We start from the raw sequence: 18,750 nt of genomic DNA on the forward strand, positions 1-18,750 counted from the left end.
TCAGTTTATAGAGGTAGATGTTCAGTATAAACCTGACTCAGTTTATAGAGGTAGATGTTATAACCCTGACTCAGTTTATAGAGGTAGATGTTATTTAACTGACTCAGTTTATAGAGGTAGATGTTCAGTATAACCCTGACTCAGTTTATAGAGGAGATGTTCAGTATAGCCCTGACTCAGTTTATAGAGGTAGATGTTATAAACCTGACTCAGTTCATAGAGGGAGATGTTATAACCTTGACTCAGTTTATAGAGGTAGATGTTCAGTATAAACCTGACTCAGTTTATAGAGGTAGATGTTCAGTATAACCCTGACTCAGTTTATAGAGGTAGATGTTCAGTATAGCCCTGACTCAGTTTATAGAGGTAGATGTTCAGTATAAACCTGACTCAGTTTATAGAGGTAGATGTTATAACCCTGACTCAGTTTATAGAGGTAGATGTTCAGTATAAACCTGACTCAGTTTATAGAGGTAGATGTTATAACCCTGACTCAGTTTATAGAGGTAGATGTTCAGTATAAACCTGACTCAGTTTATAGAGGTAGATGTTATAACCCTGACTCAGTTTATAGAGGTAGATGTTCAGTATAAACCTGACTCAGTTCATAGAGGGAGATGTTCAGTATAAACCTGACTCAGTTTATAGAGGTAGATGTTATAACCCTGACTCAGTTTATAGAGGTAGATGTTATAACCCTGACTCAGTTTATAGAGGTAGATGTTCAGTATAACCCTGACTCAGTTTATAGAGGTAGATGTTCAGTATAAACCTGACTCAGTTTATAGAGGTAGATGTTCAGTATAAACCTGACTCAGTTTATAGAGGTAGATGTTATAACCCTGACTCAGTTTATAGAGGTAGATGTTCAGTAGTATAAACCTGACTCAGTTTATAGAGGTAGATGTTCAGTATAGCCCTGACTCAGTTTATAGAGGTAGATGTTCAGTATAACCCTGACTCAGTTTATAGAGGTAGATGTTCAGTATAACCCTGACTCAGTTCATAGAGGTAGATGTTCAGTATAAACCTGACTCAGTTTATAGAGGTAGATGTTCAGTATAAACCTGACTCAGTTTATAGAGGTAGATGTTATAACCCTGACTCAGTTTATAGAGGTAGATGTTCAGTATAACCCTGACTCAGTTTATAGAGGTAGATGTTATAAACCTGACTCAGTTTATAGAGGTAGATGTTCAGTATAAACCTGACTCAGTTTATAGAGGTAGATGTTCAGTATAACCCTGACTCAGTTTATAGAGGTAGATGTTCAGTATAACCCTGACTCAGTTTATAGAGGTAGATGTTATAACCCTGACTCAGTTTATAGAGGTAGATGTTCAGTATAAACCTGACTCAGTTTATAGAGGTAGATGTTCAGTATAGCCCTGACTCAGTTTATAGAGGTAGATGTTCAGTATAAACCTGACTCAGTTTATAGAGGTAGATGTTCAGTATAAACCTGACTCAGTTTATAGAGGTAGATGTTCAGTATAAACCTGACTCAGTTTATAGAGGTAGATGTTCAGTATAAACCTGACTCAGTTTATAGAGGTAGATGTTCAGTATAAACCTGACTCAGTTTATAGAGGTAGATGTTCAGTATAAACCTGACTCAGTTTATAGAGGTAGATGTTATAACCCTGACTCAGTTTATAGAGGTAGATGTTCAGTATAAACCTGACTCAGTTTATAGAGGTAGATGTTATAACCCTGACTCAGTTCATAGAGGTAGATGTTCAGTATAGCCCTGACTCAGTTTATAGAGGTAGATGTTCAGTATAACCCTGACTCAGTTTATAGAGGTAGATGTTATAACCCTGACTCAGTTTATAGAGGTAGATGTTATAACCCTGACTCAGTTTATAGAGGTAGATGTTCAGTATAAACCTGACTCAGTTTATAGAGGTAGATGTTATAACCCTGACTCAGTTTATAGAGGTAGATGTTATAACCCTGACTCAGTTTATAGAGGTAGATGTTCAGTATAACCCTGACTCAGTTTATAGAGGTAGATGTTCAGTATAGCCCTGACTCAGTTTATAGAGGTAGATGTTATAACCCTGACTCAGTTTATAGAGGTAGATGTTATAACCCTGACTCAGTTTATAGAGGTAGATGTTCAGTATAACCCTGACTCAGTTTATAGAGGTAGATGTTATAACCCTGACTCAGTTTATAGAGGTAGATGTTATAAACCTGACTCAGTTTATAGAGGTAGATGTTCAGTATAAACCTGACTCAGTTTATAGAGGTAGATGTTATAACCCTGACTCAGTTTATAGAGGTAGATGTTCAGTATAAACCTGACTCAGTTTATAGAGGTAGATGTTATAACCCTGACTCAGTTTATAGAGGTAGATGTTATAACCCTGACTCAGTTTATAGAGGTAGATGTTCAGTATAACCCTGACTCAGTTTATAGAGGGAGATGTTCAGTATAGCCCTGACTCAGTTTATAGAGGTAGATGTTATAACCCTGACTCAGTTTATAGAGGTAGATGTTATAACCCTGACTCAGTTTATAGAGGTAGATGTTCAGTATAAACCTGACTCAGTTTATAGAGGTAGATGTTCAGTATAGCCCTGACTCAGTTTATAGAGGTAGATGTTCAGTATAACCCTGACTCAGTTTATAGAGGTAGATGTTATAACCCTGACTCAGTTTATAGAGGTAGATGTTCAGTATAACCCTGACTCAGTTTATAGAGGTAGATGTTCAGTATAACCCTGACTCAGTTTATAGAGGTAGATGTTATAACCCTGACTCAGTTTATAGAGGTAGATGTTCAGTATAACCCTGACTCAGTTTATAGAGGTAGATGTTCAGTATAAACCTGACTCAGTTTATAGAGGTAGATGTTATAACCCTGACTCAGTTTATAGAGGTAGATGTTCAGTATAGCCCTGACTCAGTTTATAGAGGTAGATGTTCAGTATAAACCTGACTCAGTTTATAGAGGTAGATGTTCAGTATAGCCCTGACTCAGTTTATAGAGGGAGATGTTCAGTATAAACCTGACTCAGTTTATAGAGGTAGATGTTCAGTATAACCCTGACTCAGTTTATAGAGGTAGATGTTCAGTATAAACCTGACTCAGTTTATATAGGTAGATGTTCAGTATAAACCTGACTCAGTTTATAGAGGTAGATGTTATAACCCTGACTCAGTTTATAGAGGTAGATGTTCAGTATAGCCCTGACTCAGTTTATAGAGGTAGATGTTCAGTATAGCCCTGACTCAGTTTATAGAGGGAGATGTTCAGTATAAACCTGACTCAGTTTATAGAGGTAGATGTTCAGTATAACCCTGACTCAGTTTATAGAGGTAGATGTTATAAACCTGACTCAGTTTATAGAGGTAGATGTTCAGTATAAACCTGACTCAGTTTATAGAGGTAGATGTTCAGTATAAACCTGACTCAGTTCATAGAGGTAGATGCTCAGTATAGCCCTGACTCAGTTTATAGAGGTAGATGTTCAGTATAACCCTGACTCAGTTTATAGAGGTAGATGTTCAGTAGTATAAACCTGACTCAGTTTATAGAGGTAGATGTTCAGTATAACCCTGACTCAGTTTATAGAGGTAGATGCTATAACCCTGACTCAGTTTATAGAGGTAGATGTTCAGTATAAACCTGACTCAGTTTATAGAGGTAGATGTTATAACCCTGACTCAGTTTATAGAGGTAGATGTTCAGTATAAACCTGACTCAGTTCATAGAGGGAGATGTTCAGTATAAACCTGACTCAGTTTATAGAGGTAGATGTTATAACCCTGACTCAGTTTATAGAGGTAGATGTTATAACCCTGACTCAGTTTATAGAGGTAGATGTTCAGTATAACCCTGACTCAGTTTATAGAGGTAGATGTTCAGTATAAACCTGACTCAGTTTATAGAGGTAGATGTTCAGTATAAACCTGACTCAGTTTATAGAGGTAGATGTTATAACCCTGACTCAGTTTATAGAGGTAGATGTTCAGTAGTATAAACCTGACTCAGTTTATAGAGGTAGATGTTCAGTATAGCCCTGACTCAGTTTATAGAGGTAGATTTTCAGTATAACCCTGACTCAGTTTATAGAGGTAGATGTTCAGTATAACCCTGACTCAGTTCATAGAGGTAGATGTTCAGTATAAACCTGACTCAGTTTATAGAGGTAGATGTTCAGTATAAACCTGACTCAGTTTATAGAGGTAGATGTTATAACCCTGACTCAGTTTATAGAGGTAGATGTTCAGTAGTATAAACCTGACTCAGTTTATAGAGGTAGATGTTCAGTATAGCCCTGACTCAGTTTATAGAGGTAGATGTTCAGTATAAACCTGACTCAGTTTATAGAGGTAGATGTTCAGTATAAACCTGACTCAGTTTATAGAGGTAGATGTTCAGTATAACCCTGACTCAGTTTATAGAGGTAGATGTTCAGTATAACCCTGACTCAGTTTATAGAGGTAGATGTTATAAACCTGACTCAGTTTATAGAGGTAGATGTTCAGTATAAACCTGACTCAGTTTATAGAGGTAGATGTTCAGTATAACCCTGACTCAGTTTATAGAGGTAGATGTTCAGTATAACCCTGACTCAGTTTATAGAGGTAGATGTTATAACCCTGACTCAGTTTATAGAGGTAGATGTTCAGTATAAACCTGACTCAGTTTATAGAGGTAGATGTTCAGTATAGCCCTGACTCAGTTTATAGAGGTAGATGTTCAGTATAGCCCTGACTCAGTTTATAGAGGTAGATGTTCAGTATAAACCTGACTCAGTTTATAGAGGTAGATGTTATAACCCTGACTCAGTTTATAGAGGTAGATGTTATAACCCTGACTCAGTTTATAGAGGTAGATGTTCAGTATAACCCTGACTCAGTTTATAGAGGTAGATGTTCAGTATAAACCTGACTCAGTTTATAGAGGTAGATGTTCAGTATAAACCTGACTCAGTTTATAGAGGTAGATGTTATAACCCTGACTCAGTTTATAGAGGTAGATGTTCAGTAGTATAAACCTGACTCAGTTTATAGAGGTAGATGTTCAGTATAGCCCTGACTCAGTTTATAGAGGTAGATTTTCAGTATAACCCTGACTCAGTTTATAGAGGTAGATGTTCAGTATAACCCTGACTCAGTTCATAGAGGTAGATGTTCAGTATAAACCTGACTCAGTTTATAGAGGTAGATGTTCAGTATAAACCTGACTCAGTTTATAGAGGTAGATGTTATAACCCTGACTCAGTTTATAGAGGTAGATGTTCAGTAGTATAAACCTGACTCAGTTTATAGAGGTAGATGTTCAGTATAGCCCTGACTCAGTTTATAGAGGTAGATGTTCAGTATAAACCTGACTCAGTTTATAGAGGTAGATGTTCAGTATAAACCTGACTCAGTTTATAGAGGTAGATGTTCAGTATAACCCTGACTCAGTTTATAGAGGTAGATGTTCAGTATAACCCTGACTCAGTTTATAGAGGTAGATGTTATAAACCTGACTCAGTTTATAGAGGTAGATGTTCAGTATAAACCTGACTCAGTTTATAGAGGTAGATGTTCAGTATAACCCTGACTCAGTTTATAGAGGTAGATGTTCAGTATAACCCTGACTCAGTTTATAGAGGTAGATGTTATAACCCTGACTCAGTTTATAGAGGTAGATGTTCAGTATAAACCTGACTCAGTTTATAGAGGTAGATGTTCAGTATAGCCCTGACTCAGTTTATAGAGGTAGATGTTCAGTATAGCCCTGACTCAGTTTATAGAGGTAGATGTTCAGTATAACCCTGACTCAGTTTATAGAGGTAGATGTTCAGTATAGCCCTGACTCAGTTTATAGAGGTAGATGTTCAGTATAGCCCTGACTCAGTTTATAGAGGTAGATGTTCAGTATAGCCCTGACTCAGTTTATAGAGGTAGATGTTCAGTATAACCCTGACTCAGTTTATAGAGGTAGATGTTCAGTATAAACCTGACTCAGTTTATAGAGGTAGATGTTCAGTATAAACCTGACTCAGTTCATAGAGGTAGATGTTATAACCCTGACTCAGTTCATAGAGGTAGATGTTCAGTATAGCCCTGACTCAGTTTATAGAGGTAGATGTTCAGTATAGCCCTGACTCAGTTTATAGAGGTAGATGTTCAGTATAGCCCTGACTCAGTTTATAGAGGTAGATGTTCAGTATAACCCTGACTCGGTTTATAGAGGTAGATGTTCAGTATAAACCTGACTCAGTTTATAGAGGTAGATGTTCAGTATAAACCTGACTCAGTTCATAGAGGTAGATGTTATAACCCTGACTCAGTTCATAGAGGTAGATGTTCAGTATAGCCCTGACTCAGTTTATAGAGGGAGATGTTCAGTATAAACCTGACTCAGTTTATAGAGGTAGATGTTCAGTATAAACCTGACTCAGTTTATAGAGGTAGATGTTCAGTATAAACCTGACTCAGTTCATAGAGGTAGATGTTCAGTATAGCCCTGACTCAGTTTATAGAGGTAGATGTTCAGTATAACCCTGACTCAGTTTATAGAGGGAGATGTTATAAACCTGACTCAGTTTATAGAGGTAGATGTTCAGTATAAACCTGACTCAGTTTATAGAGGTAGATGTTCAGTATAACCCTGACTCAGTTTATAGAGGTAGATGTTCAGTATAACCCTGACTCAGTTTATAGAGGTAGATGTTATAACCCTGACTCAGTTTATAGAGGTAGATGTTCAGTATAAACCTGACTCAGTTTATAGAGGTAGATGTTCAGTATAGCCCTGACTCAGTTTATAGAGGTAGATGTTCAGTATAGCCCTGACTCAGTTTATAGAGGTAGATGTTCAGTATAACCCTGACTCAGTTTATAGAGGTAGATGTTCAGTATAGCCCTGACTCAGTTTATAGAGGTAGATGTTCAGTATAGCCCTGACTCAGTTTATAGAGGTAGATGTTCAGTATAGCCCTGACTCAGTTTATAGAGGTAGATGTTCAGTATAACCCTGACTCAGTTTATAGAGGTAGATGTTCAGTATAAACCTGACTCAGTTTATAGAGGTAGATGTTCAGTATAAACCTGACTCAGTTCATAGAGGTAGATGTTATAACCCTGACTCAGTTCATAGAGGTAGATGTTCAGTATAGCCCTGACTCAGTTTATAGAGGTAGATGTTCAGTATAGCCCTGACTCAGTTTATAGAGGTAGATGTTCAGTATAGCCCTGACTCAGTTTATAGAGGTAGATGTTCAGTATAACCCTGACTCAGTTTATAGAGGTAGATGTTCAGTATAAACCTGACTCAGTTTATAGAGGTAGATGTTCAGTATAAACCTGACTCAGTTCATAGAGGTAGATGTTATAACCCTGACTCAGTTCATAGAGGTAGATGTTCAGTATAGCCCTGACTCAGTTTATAGAGGGAGATGTTCAGTATAAACCTGACTCAGTTCATAGAGGTAGATGTTCAGTATAGCCCTGACTCAGTTTATAGAGGTAGATGTTCAGTATAACCCTGACTCAGTTTATAGAGGTAGATGTTCAGTAGTATAAACCTGACTCAGTTTATAGAGGTAGATGTTCAGTATAACCCTGACTCAGTTTATAGAGGTAGATGCTATAACCCTGACTCAGTTTATAGAGGTAGATGCTATAACCCTGACTCAGTTTATAGAGGTAGATGCTATAACCCTGACTCAGTTTATAGAGGGAGATGCTATAACCCTGACTCAGTTCATAGAGGGAGATGTTCAGTAGTATAAACCTGACTCGGGCTGGTCCTTCTGGACAGATAATCAAAAGTTAGTCTCTCCCAACATCCTGGATTCCGAGATTTATCAAAGTCAGATGTCGAAAAAAACTGAGTGTATCTTGTTTGATAACTCTTTGCTTTGTTTGCATGTCCCATTTTGATGCTATATTATATGAATATATTCATATAGAGAGAGATAAATAGACATTAGCTCACCCTGAGGTTCTCAAGTAGAGGGTTGAACTTGCTGAGACCGACCCAGTTGGAAGGGTCTACTGGCTCCTTGTACAGCAGAGAGTCTTTCATCTCTTCTCTCTGTTTCTCTGTGTAGTTCATTGGCTGGGGAGAAAGAGGAGTCAGAACCGGAGTCAGAACCGGAGTTAGAACTGGAGTCAGAACCGGAGTTAGAACCGGAGTCAGAACCGGAGTTAGAACCAGAGTCAGAACCAGAGTTAGAACCGGAATTAGAACCAGAGTCAGAACCAGAGTCAGAACCGGAGTCAGAACCGGAGTTAGAACCAGAGTCAGAACCAGAGTCAGAACCGGAGAGAACCGGAGTTAGAACCAGAGTCAGAACCGGAGTTAGAACCGGAGTTAGAAACAGAGTCAGAACTGGAGTCAGTCATACTTATGGTTACAGCCTTCTTGGTATCTATTTCCATAAGACTGAATAAGTATGTTTAGATTTAAATACGTATGTTGAGATTTAAAAAAGTATGTTTAGATTTAAATAAGTATGTTTAGATATAAATACGTATGTTTAGATTTCAATAAGTATGTTTAGATTTTTAAAAGTATGTTTAAATATCTTTCAGTCTTTTGCTCGAGGACCTGAATTGAGAAACTCTACTTTTAGTACCTGCTCTCTAAGACACTGAAACCAATCAATCAATTGACCACACCCACCAATCCACCAACCAATCACCAACCACCAACCCACCAATCCACCACACCCACCAATCCACCAACCAACCAATCAAAAACCCACCAATCCACCCACCAACCAATCCACCAACCAACCAACAACCAACAACCCAACAATCCACCCACCCACCAATCCACCAACCAACCAAAGAACCAATTCACCAACCAAACAAAAATCCACCTACCAATCCACCAACCAGCCAACCCACCCACCCACCAACCAACCCACCACAAACCAACCAACCAACCAATCCACCCACCAATACACCAACCAACCAATCCACCAACTAACCACCCAACCAACCAACCAACCAATCCACCAACAAACCAACAACCCACCAATCCACGAACCATCATACCAACCAATCCACCAACCAACCAATCCACCTACCAATCCACCAACCAACCAATTCACCCACCAATCCACCAACCCACCAATCCACCAACCAACCAATCCACCTACCAATCCACCAACCAACCAATCCACCAACCAACAACCCACCAATCCACCAACCCACCCACCAATCCACCAACCAACAATCCACCAACCAACAACCCACCAATCCACCCACCAACCAACCAATCCACCCACCAAACCACCAACCAACCAACCAACAACCCACCAATTCAACAACCAACCAACAACCCACCAATCCACCAACCCACCCACCCACCCACCCACCAACCAACCAATCCACCAACCAACCAACAACCCACCAATCCACCAACCCACCCACCCACCCACCAACCAACCAATCCACCAACCAAACAACAACCCACCAATCCACCAACCAACCAATCCACCAACCAACAACCCACCAATCCACCCACCCACCCACCCACCAACCAATCCACCCACCAAACCACCAACCAACCAATCAACAACCCACCAATTCACCCACCAAACAACAACCCTCCAATCCACCAACCAACCAACCGACAACCCTCCAATCCACCAACCAACCAACCCACTCACTCACCCACCCACTGACCCACCCACCCACCCACCAAACAACCCACCCACTCATTCACTCACTCACCCACCAACCCACCAACCAACCCACCCACTCACTCACTCACTCACTCACTCACCAACCAACTCACTCACCCACCGACCCTCCAACCAACCAATCCACTCACTCATCCACCAACCAACCAACCCACTCACTCACCCACCAACCAACCCACCAACCGACCAACCGACCCACCAACTAACCCACTCACTCACCCACCAACCAACCAACCAACCCACCGATCCACCAACCAACCCACCGACCCACCAACCAACCCACCCACTGACCTACCGACCCAACCACCCACCGGCCAACCCACCCACCGACCTACTGACCCACCGACCCACCAACCAACCCACCCACCGACCTACCGACCCACCCACCCACCGACCTACTGACCCACCAACCAACCCACCCACCGACCTACTGACCCACCGACCTACTGACCCACAGACCCACGAACCAACCCACCCACCAAACCACCCTACTCACCATGGAGCAGTTCTTGGAGTAAGAGGCAGGTTGTATAGATTCCAGCTGGTACGACATCTTACAGACAATGATAACACAGGTCCAGACTGTACAGACACTGGAGGCCAGGGGTCTGAACTGACCGAAGGGTAGAGCGAAGGCCCAGCACGCCAGGAACACATAGTTAAACAAGGACACCTGCCAGAGAGGAGAAACAGTTAGAGCGAAGGCCCAGCACGCCAGGAACACGTAGTTGAACAAGGACACCTGCCAGAGAGGAGAAACAGTTAGAGCGAAGGCCCAGCACGCCAGGAACACATAGTTAAACAAGGACACCTGCCAGAGAGGAGAAACAGTTAGAGCGAAGGCCCAGCACGCCAGGAACACGTAGTTGAACAAGGACACCTGCCAGAGAGGAGAAACAGTTAGAGCGAAGGCCCAGCACGCCATGAACACGTAGTTGAACAAGGACACCTGCCAGAGAGGAGAATCAGTTAGAGCGAAGGCCCAGCACGCCAGGAACAAGTAGTTGAACAAGGACACCTGCCAGAGAGGAGAAACAGTTAGAGCGAAGGTCCAGCACGCCAGAAACACGTAGTTGAACAAGGACACCTGCCAGAGAGGAGAAACAGTTAGAGCGAAGGCCCAGCACGTCAGGAACACGTAGTTGAACAAGGACACCTGCCAGAGAGGAGAAACAGTTAGAGCGAAGGCCCAGCATGCCAGGAACACGTAGTTGAACAAGGACACCTGCCAGAGAGGAGAAACAGTTAGAGCGAAGGCCCTGCATGCCAGAAACACGTAGTTGACCAAGGACACCTGCCAGAGAGGAGAAACAGTTAGAGCGAAGGCCCTGCATGCCAGAAACACGTAGTTGACCAAGGACACCTGCCAGAGAGGAGAAACAGTTAGAGCGAAGGCCCTGCATGCCAGGAACACGTAGTTGACCAAGGACACCTGCCAGAGAGGAGAAACAGTTAGAGCGAAGGCCCTGCATGCCAGGAACACGTAGTTGAACAAGGACACCTGCCAGAGAGGAGAAACAGTTAGAGCGAAGGCCCTGCATGCCAGAAACACATAGTTGAACAAGGACACCTGCCAGAGACATAACACATCAACCTCCAGGATTACCTAGGCTTCAGCTCAGTGAGCGAACATTGAGTGAGTGACAGGAAATGTCACTTTTTAACACTTGACTGTATGTTGCTCCAATAGGCCAGGTTTTCCTCGGGAAACAAAAAATAGTTTCTCATCTACAGGGACTTCCGGGTTAAATAAAGGATAAATTAATCAACAAAATAGTGACAGTGTTACCTCCTTGACAGAGACCAGTATGATGCACGAGGAGACGATCTTGACGATGTGCATCTCTAGGAGCCACCAGATGAAGAGCTGCAGCTTGTGGAAATATTCCAGGAACGTGAGGAACAGCACAGTCAGACGGTCCACCACCAGGGGCCACTTATTATTTAGGTCTGACAGGAACAGGACGAAACAGGGAGCAATCAGTCAGCCAGTCAGTCAGTCAGCCAATAGTCAGCCAGTCAGTCAGTCAGCCAATAATCAGCCAGTCAGTCAGTCAGACGGTCCACCACCAGGGGCCACTTATTCTTTAGGTCTGACAGGAACAGGACGAGACAGGGAGCAATCAGTCAGCCAGCCAGTCAGCCAATAATCAGCCAGTCAGTCAGTCAGCCAATAATCAGCCAGTCAGTCAGTCAGCCAATAATCAGCCAGTCAGTCAGTCAGACGGTCCACCCCCAGGGGCCACTTATTCTTTAGGTCTGACAGGAACAGGACGAAACAGGGAGCAATCAGTCAGCCAGCCAGTCAGTCAGTCAGCCAATAATCAGCCAGTCAGTCAGTCAGCCAGCCAGTCAGTCAGCCAATAATCAGCCAGTCAGTCAGTCAGCCATTCAGCCAATAATCAGCCAGTCAGTCAGTCAGCCAGTCAGTCAGTCAGCCAATAATCAGCCAGTCAGTCAGTCAGTCAGCCAATAGTCAGTCAGTCAGTCAGCCAATAGTCAGCCAGTCAGTCAGTCAGTCAGCCAATAGTCAGCCAGTCAGTCAGTCAGTCAGCCAATAGTCAGCCAGTCAGTCAGTCAGTCAGCCAATAGTCAGCCAGTCAGTCAGTCAGTTAGACGGTCCACCAACAGGTGCCACTTATTCTTTAGGTCTGACAGGAACAGGACGAGACATGAAGCAATCAGTCAGCCAGCCAGTCAGTCAGCCAGTCAGTCAGTCAGTCAGCCAGTCAGTCAGTCAGCCAGTCAGTCAGCCAATAATCAGCCAGTCAGTCAGTCAGCCAATAATCAGCCAGTCAGTCAGTCAGTCAGCCAATAGTCAGCCAGTCAGTCAGTCAGCCAATAGTCAGCCAGTCAGCCAGTCAGTCAGTCAGACGGTCCACCACCAGGGGCCACTTATTCTTTAGGTCTGACAGGAACAGGACGAGACATGAAGCAATCAGTCAGCCAGTCAGTCAATCAGTCAGCCAGTCAGTCAGTCAGCCAATCAGCCAATAATCAGCCAGTCAGTCAGTCAGCCAGTCAGTCAGTCAGCCAATAATCAGCCAGTCAGTCAGTCAGTCAGCCAATAGTCAGTCAGTCAGTCAGCCAATAGTCAGCCAGTCAGTCAGTCAGTCAGCCAATAGTCAGCCAGTCAGTCAGTCAGTCAGCCAATAGTCAGCCAGTCAGTCAGTCAGTCAGCCAATAGTCAGCCAGTCAGTCAGTCAGTTAGACGGTCCACCAACAGGTGCCACTTATTCTTTAGGTCTGACAGGAACAGGACGAGACATGAAGCAATCAGTCAGCCAGCCAGTCAGTCAGCCAGTCAGTCAGTCAGTCAGCCAGTCAGCCAGTCAGTCAGCCAATAATCAGCCAGTCAGTCAGTCAGCCAATAATCAGCCAGTCAGTCAGTCAGTCAGCCAATAGTCAGCCAGTCAGTCAGTCAGCCAATAGTCAGCCAGTCAGCCAGTCAGTCAGTCAGACGGTCCACCACCAGGGGCCACTTATTCTTTAGGTCTGACAGGAACAGGACGAGACATGAAGCAATCAGTCAGCCAGTCAGTCAATCAAATCAAATTCAAATCAAATGTATTTATATAGCCCTTCTTACATCAGCTGATAGATCAAATTGCTGTACAGTAACCCAGCCTAAAACCCCAAACAGCAAGCAATGCAGGTGTAGAAGCACGGTGGCTAGGAAAAACTCCCGAGAAAGGCCAAAACCTAGGAAGAAACCTAGAGAGGAACCAGGCTATGAGGGGTGGCCAGTCCTCTTCTGGCTGTGCCGGGTGGAGATTATAACAGAACATGGCCAAGATGTTCAAATGTTCATAAATGACCAGCATGGTCAAATAATAATAATCACAGTAGTTGTCGAGGGTGCAACAGGTCAGCACCTGTAAATGTCAGTTGGTTTTTCATAGCCGATCACTCAGAGTATCTCTACCGCTCCTGCTGTCTCTAGAGAGTTGAAAACAGCAGGTCTGGGACAGGTATCAGGTCTGGGACAGGTAGCAGGTCTGGGACAGGTAGAACGTCCGGTGAACAGGTCAGGGTCCCATAGCTGCCGGCAGAACAGTTGAAACAATCTGCCCATCAGTCAGCCCATCAGTCAGCCCATCAGTCAGCCAGTCAGCCGGTCCGCCAGACAGCTAGTAAGTCAGCCCATCAGTCCAGGAAGCACCCATGTTTATATATTGAACAGAACAGAGTGGCTTCATCTCAAAATACACCTAATCCATTATATTAAAGGCTGAAGGCTAATCAGAAATGACCCCAAATTCCCCCATATAGCAGACTACCTTTGGCAAGAACTGTAAAATCTGGTCAAAATGTATGGCATGAGAAAGAACATGTTCTGTGTTCCTGAGGTAGTCTATATTCTATGTTCTATGTTCTTGAGGTAGTCTGTTCTATATTCTATTTTCTGTGTTCCTGCGGTAGTCTGTTCTATATTCTATGTTCTGTGTTCCTGAGGTAGTCTGTTCTATATTCTATGTTCTGTGTTCCTGAGGTAGTCTGTTCTATATTCTATGTTCTGTGTTCCTGAGGTAGTCTGTTCTATATTATATGTTCTGTGTTCCTGAGGTAGTCTGTTCTATATTATATGTTCTGTGTACCTGAGGTAGTCTGTTCTATATTCTATGTTCTGTGTACCTGAGGTAGTCTGTTCTATATTCTCTGTGTTCTGTGTACCTGAGGTAGTCTGTTCTATATTCTCTGTGTTCTGTATACCTGAGGTAGTCTGTTCTATATTCTATGTTCTGTGTACCTGAGGTAGTCTGTTCTATAATCTATGTTCTGTGTTCCTGAGGTAGTCTATATTCTATGTTCTGTGTTCCTGAGGTAGTCTGTTCTATATTCTATGTTCTGTGTACCTGAGGTAGTCTGTTCTATATTATATGTTCTGTGTTCCTGACCTATATTATATGTTCTGTGTACCTGAGGAGTCTGTTCTATATTCTATATTCTACCTGAGGTAGTCTGTTCTATATTATATGTTCTGTGTTCCTGAGGTAGTCTGTTCTATATTATATGAGGTAGTCTGTTCTATATTCTATGTTCTGTACCTGAGGTAGTCTATATTCTATGTTCTGTTCTATATTCTATGTACCTGAGGTAGTCTGTTCTATATTATATGTTCTGTGTTCCTGAGGTCTGTAGTCTATATTCTATGTTCTGTGTTCCTGAGGTAGTCTATATTCTATGAGGTAGTCTGTTCTATATTCCTGTGTTCCTGAGGTAGTCTGTTCTATATTATATGTTCTGTGTTCCTGAGGTAGTCTGTTCTATATTCTATGTTCTGTGTACCTGAGGTAGTCTGTTCTATATTCTATGTTCTGTGTTCCTGAGGTAGTCTATATTCTATGTTCTGTGTACCTGAGGTAGTCTGTTCTATATTATATGTTCTGTGTACCTGAGGTAGTCTGTTCTATATTCTATGTTCTGTATTCCTGAGGTAGTCTATATTCTATGTTCTGTGTTCCTGAGGTAGTCTGTTCTATATTATATGTTCTATGTACCTGAGGTAGTCTGTTCTATATTATATGTTCTGTGTACCTGAGGTAGTCTGTTCTATATTCTATGTTCTGTGTACCTGAGGTAGTCTGTTCTATATTCTATGTTCTGGGTACCTGAGGTAGTCTGTTCTATATTCTCTATGTTCTGTGTACCTGAGGTAGTCTGTTCTATATTATATGTTCTGTGTATGAGGTAGTCTGTTCTATATTATATGTTCTGGGTACCTGAGGTAGTCTGTTCTATATACCTGAGGTAGTCTGTTCTATATTCTGTGTTCTGTATACCTGGGTAGTCTGTGTTCTATATTATATGTTCTGTATACCTGAGGTAGTCTGTTCTATATTCTGTGTTCTGTATACCTGAGGTAGTCTGTTCTATATTCTATGTTTCTGTATACCTGAGGTAGTCTGTTCTATATTCTATGTTCTGTACCTGAGTCTGTTCTATATTCTCTGTGTTCTGTATACCTGAGGTAGTCTGTTCTATATTCTCTGTGTTCTGTTACCTGAGGTAGTCTGTTCTATATTATATGTTCTGGGTACCTGAGGTAGTCTGTTCTATATTCTCTGTGTTCTGTGTACCTGAGGTAGTCTGTTATATATTCTATATTCTTTGTTCTGTATACCTGAGGTAGTCTGTTCTATATTCTCTGTGTTCTGTATACCTGAGGTAGTCTGTTCTATATTCTCTGTGTTCTGTATACCTGATATATTCTCTATATTCTGTATACCTGAGGTAGTGTGTTCTATATTCTGTGTTCTGTATACCTGAGGTAGTCTGTTCTATCTGTTCTATATTCTGTATACCTGAGGTAGTCTGTTCTATATTCTCTGTGTTCTGTGTACCTGAGGTAGTCTGTTCTATATTCTCTTGTTCTGTATACCTGAGGTAGTCTGTTCTATATTCTCTGTATTCTGTATACCTGAGGTAGTGTGTTCTATATTCTGTGTTCTGTATACCTGAGGTAGTCTGTTCTATATTCTATATACCTGTATACCTGAGGTAGTGTGTTCTATATTCTGTGTTCTGTATACCTGAGGTAGTCTATATTTCTATGTTCTGTATACCTGAGGTAGTGTGTTCTATATTCTATATACCTGAGGTAGTGTGTTCTATATTCTCTGTGTTCTGTATACCTGAGGTAGTGTTCTATATTCTCTGTTTCTGTATACCTGAGGTAGTGTGTTCTATATTCTATGTGTTCTGTATACCTGAGGTAGTGTTCTATATTCTATATACCTGAGGTAGTGTGTTCTATATTCTATATACCTGAGGTAGTGTGTTCTATTCTATATACCTGAGGTAGTGTGTTCTGTATTCTAGTATACCTGAGGTAGTGTGTTCTATATTCTATATACCTGAGGTAGTGTGTTCTATATTCTATATACCTGAGGTAGTGTGTTCTATATTCTATATACCTGAGGTAGTGTGTTCTATATTCTATATACCTGAGGTAGTGTGTTCTATATTCTATATACCTGAGGTAGTGTGTTCTATATACCTGAGGTAGTGTGTTCTATATTCTATATTCTATATACCTGAGGTAGTGTGTTCTGATAGTTGTTCTATATATATACCTGAGGTAGTGTGTTCTATATTCTGAGGTAGTGTGTTCTATATTGTATATACCTGAGGTAGTGTGTTCTATATTCTATATACCTGAGGTAGTGTGTTCTATATTCCTATATGTGTTATATTCCTGTTCTATATTGTATATACCTGAGGTAGTGTGTTCTATATTCTATATACCTGAGGTAGTGTGTTCTATATTGTGAGGTAGTGTGTTCTATATTCTATATACCTGGAGGGTTCTATATTCTATATACCTGGTAGTGTGTTCAGTTACCACACTGCAGTCTCCACTCTTCCCCTGAGGTAGTGTGTTCTATATTGTATATACCTGAGGTAGTCTATATTCTATATACCTGAGGTAGTGTGTTCTATATTCTATATACCTGAGGTAGTGTGTTCTATATTCTATATACCTGAAGTAGTGTGTTCTGTGGAGGGCTCTGGCTCAGTTACTGCAGTGAGGTAGTGTGTTCTATATTGTATATACCTGAGGTAGTGTGTTCTATATTCTATATACCTGAGGTAGTGTGTTCTATATTCTATATACCTGAGGTAGTGTGTTCTGTGGAGGGCTCTGGCTCAGTTCCCACACTACAGTCTCCACTCTTCCCCGGCCCTGAACTGGATTTGGACTCAAAAGACTTGTTGAACGACCGACACTGGTCTATAGACTGACAGAGTCCTCCTTTCTGCTTCATCCCTCCATCCTGCTCCTTCATCAGGTTTCTCTCCTTCTCGTCCTCCTCCCGTATCACTCCTTCTCCAGAATAGAGCATGGTGATGTCAGCCAGGCTTCCATCCTGGTGTACCAATCTGGAGCGGGAGACGGTGTTTAGATTCACAACAACACACACAACACACACACACACAGTATCAAGCAGATGTTAGGATGGGAGTAACAGCCGTGTGTGTATATGGCCAATAACAGCAGAGCAGAATTAAACAGCGTCGTGTTCAATATAAGGCCCACCCAGGCCCTGCATGTCCCCAGGCACCCTCATTTGTTGACTTCTGTGATCGAAAAAGCCTTGGTTTCATGCATGTCAACATCAGAAGCCTCCTCCCTAAGTTTGCTTTACTCACTGCTTTAGCACACTCTGCTAACCCTGATGTCCTTGCCGTATCTGAATCCTGGCTCAGGAAGGCCAACAAAAATTCTGAGATTTCCATACCCAACTATAACATTTTTCGTCAAGATAGAACTGCCAAAAGGGAAGGAGTTGCAGTCTACTGCAGAGATAGCCTGCAAAGTAATGTCATACTTTCCAGGTCCATACCCAAACAGTTCGAACTACTAATCTTAAAAATTACTCTCTCCAGAAATAAGTCTCTCACTGTTGCCGCCTGCTACCGACCTCCCTCAGCTCCCAGCTGTGCCCTGGACACCATTTGTGAATTGATCGCCCCCCATCTAGCTTCAGAGTTTGTTCTGTTAGGTGACCTAAACTGGGATATGCTTAACACCCCGGTAGTCCTACAATCTAAGCTAGATGCCATCAATCTCACACAAATCATCAAGGAACCCACCAGGTACAACCCTAAATCTGTAAACAAGCGCACCCTCATAGACGTCATCCTGACCAACTGGCCCTCCAAATACACCTCCGCCGTCTTCAACCAGGATCTCAGCAATCACTGCCTCATTGCCTGTATCCGCTGCGGAGCCGCAGTCAAACGACCACCCCTCATCACTGTCAAACGCTCCCTAAAACACTTCTGTGAGCAGGCCTTTCTAATCGACCTGGCCCGGGTATCCTGGAAGGACATTGACCTCATCCCGTCAGTTGAGGATGCCTGGTTATTCTTTAAAAGTAACTTCCTCACCATTTTAGATAAGCATGCTCCGTTCAAAAAATGCAGAACTAAGAACAGATATAGCCCTTGGTTCACTCCAGACCTGACTGCCCTCGACCAGCACAAAAACATCCTGTGGCAGACTGCAATAGCATCGAATAGTCCCCGTGATATGCAACTGTTCAGGGAAGTCAGGAACCAATACACTCAGTCAGTCAG

General features: G+C 42.2%; 1 pseudogene; it reads right to left on the bottom strand.

The window, feature by feature from the left end:
• LOC135558083 (piezo-type mechanosensitive ion channel component 2-like) overlaps nt 1–18,750 on the bottom strand; it is a 243,148-nt pseudogene that overhangs the window by 129,507 nt on the left and 94,891 nt on the right.

This window comes from Oncorhynchus masou, chromosome 17 (genome assembly GCF_036934945.1).
Source record: "Oncorhynchus masou masou isolate Uvic2021 chromosome 17, UVic_Omas_1.1, whole genome shotgun sequence".
Classification (NCBI taxonomy): Eukaryota; Metazoa; Chordata; class Actinopteri; order Salmoniformes; family Salmonidae; genus Oncorhynchus; species Oncorhynchus masou.